The sequence below is a fragment of the Octodon degus genome, unplaced genomic scaffold, assembly GCF_000260255.1.
Source record: "Octodon degus isolate 3935 unplaced genomic scaffold, OctDeg1.0 scaffold00170, whole genome shotgun sequence".
Lineage (NCBI taxonomy): Eukaryota > Metazoa > Chordata > Mammalia > Rodentia > Octodontidae > Octodon > Octodon degus.
The window spans coordinates 2,797,398-2,800,136 of record NW_004524746.1 but is presented as its reverse complement, the minus strand read 5'-3'; positions in this window follow the sequence as shown (position 1 = coordinate 2,800,136).

Sequence of the window (2,739 nt, the reverse complement as noted above, 5' to 3'; positions counted from 1 at the left end):
CTCTCTCTCTCTCTCTCTCTCTCTCTCTCTCTCTCTCTCTCAAATAAATAAAAATTAAAAAAATAAAAAAAAAGAAGCACTGGGATGTGCTCTTAAGAAAACAAAATATAGAATTACCAAATGATCCAGCTATACCACTCCTTGATAGTTCCCTGAGAGAATTCAAGTCATACACTGTAGACCTACCTGCATACCAATGTGTATCCTAGTATAATTAGCAATAGCCAAATTATACATGGTTCATGGGAGGAAGAAATAGAAGAATGAATAAAGAAATATAGAAGAATGAATAAAGAAAATGTAGTATAGCTACAAAATTAAGTATCTTTTAGCTATAAGGAGGAACAAAAGTACATCTTTTACAGAAAAAATGAACAGAATAAGAGATCATATTGAATAAAGTTAATGAGATAATATTGAACAAAATTAATGAGACTAAGAAAGCAAAACATTACATATTTTCCTTCAGGTTTGAAATCTAGACAAAAGCACATGAAAACAAAAGAGAGACTATTAGACATAAGGAAATAGATCAAGGCAAGTGAGAAGGGAGGGTAATAAATGATGTTATACTTGTGTATGAAGATGCTACAACAAAGCCCATTATTCATTGTAATTGATAGGCAGTAGAGAGGGGAAAGATATCTGAAAAAAGGGGAAGGGGAAGATGGAGAAAAGGCGGAGAAAAATTATTAGTATCTGTATGTACTAGTTTTCTAATATGAATACAATTATTATAAATCCCAAAAACCTGCTATTCATAAAGTAAAATAGAAATTTAGAAAGTTCTATGTGTGTATTTTATTATTTATTGAATATTTTATTTATTTATTCATTCATTCATTTATTATGTATTTGATACAGGGTCTCACTACACAGTTGGGACTCACAGTGATCTTCCTGTTTTCATCCCCCCAGAGCTGAGATTACAGACATGTGACCCTGTGCCCAGTCTTGGTGGCCAGCTCAGCACCCCAGGGGGTGGGGCAGGCACACCATGTGGTGCCAGGGATTGAACCCCGGTCACTGAGCTTGTCTAAGCAGGCGTTCAGGCACTCAGTCTGCTGAGCTATCTTGCCAGCCATCTAAATGTATATTTTAAATGAAAGAAATTAATCTGCAAAGGTTACTGTGTTGCTCCAATACCTCAACAACCTTGGAAAGTCAAAACTATCTGAACAATGATAAGATAAATTGTTGCTGGAAGTTATGGGTGATGGAGCGATAACTACATAGAGCACAAAAACTTTTATGGAAATAAAACTACATACTGTATATGATAGTGTAATGGCAGATGCATGTCGTTATGCACTTATTCAAACCCATTACATGTATGAAAGCATGAGTGAGCTGTGAATTCACTTACAACCCTGGAGTGACAATGACGTGTTTGTGGAGCTTTCATCAACTGTAATAAATGTATTACTCAGGTGGCAAATATTAATAATGAGGACAGTTATGCACACATGGGCAGGGGATTTGTGGAAGTCCTTGAATTGTCCTCTGAATTTTTCTGTGAACCTAAAACTTCTTTAAATAATGTACATTTAAAAGTAGCAAATCAGAAATGTCTTTTAAAAATCAAAGATGACAATTTTATAAATTATTTTTGTGACATTCAGCCTGCATCAAATTATTCTCATCCCAAACATCATTCCTTGTTTCATAATTCTATAAGTCGTGAAGCATCTGAATAATTCTAGTTTCTCTAGTAGAATGCTGTCCCCAGGAGCTACATATCTTGGCCTTGTCTCTCCATTGCTCAGAGGCTGCTACAGTTTTTAAGATCTTCCAGATTGCCACTTACCTGTATCTTTATGGATAGCCCTTTTTTATGACATCCTTTGTCTGATGTAGGTGGAAAGTGTGAATCCTGGATTCTGTTTCACCCATGTGTCACTTGCCATTTTTCCTCCAGGAGTTGTATCCCAAATACATTCGTCTCACTGTGTCCTTATCCCATACTCCATATTTTACTCAAAAAACAAGGGAGGAAAGGAAGTTAGGGGAGGGGAAGGAAAGTGAGAGAAAGGAAAGGAGAAGAGCATTCCAAAAAGCATGCCAGCTATTGCGCAATTATTTACTTTCCTGACCTACTACCCCTACCTTTTCTTTAGCATCTTCAGGCTGATTCTCAGCCAAAAGCTCCTGACCACCAATTAGAGACACTAATTTTTCACTTGTACAGAATTTTTGTGTGTATATATAATAGCACTGTTATTTGATAGAACCTCATCTCTACATATGATAATTTCCATGAGAAGGGATTGTTCAATTTATCATCATCAGAAGAGAAAAAAAGTTCAGTTGTCCATGGCACTAAGATAAATGCTTTAGAAAAATGAACTTGACAGCACTGGTTCTTGTCCTTCAGAAGTTATTTTATGACATATAAAGTAAGATTCAGACATATGTTTTCAGATAAGATTCTTTAGTATTTCAAGGGAATGTAATTTGTTATAGTTATGGCTCAAGGTCTTTAGGAGGTCGTACAAGGAATGATGGATGTTAAAATAGTATGTTCCTATTTCAAAGAATTTATTAAATGTATTGATCAGAGTGCCTCCCCCACCCCGCCCGCCAAGTAGGATTTTCTGCCGAGTTCTGGGAGCCCCCAGACCCAGTCCTAGCCCAGGTCCGACCCAGTCCTAGCCCAGGTCCGCAGCAGGAAGGAGCTGAGCACAGCAGCCAGACCTAAGCCAGACGCAGCTGGATAACTCCAAACTCTGTAGAGCTCCA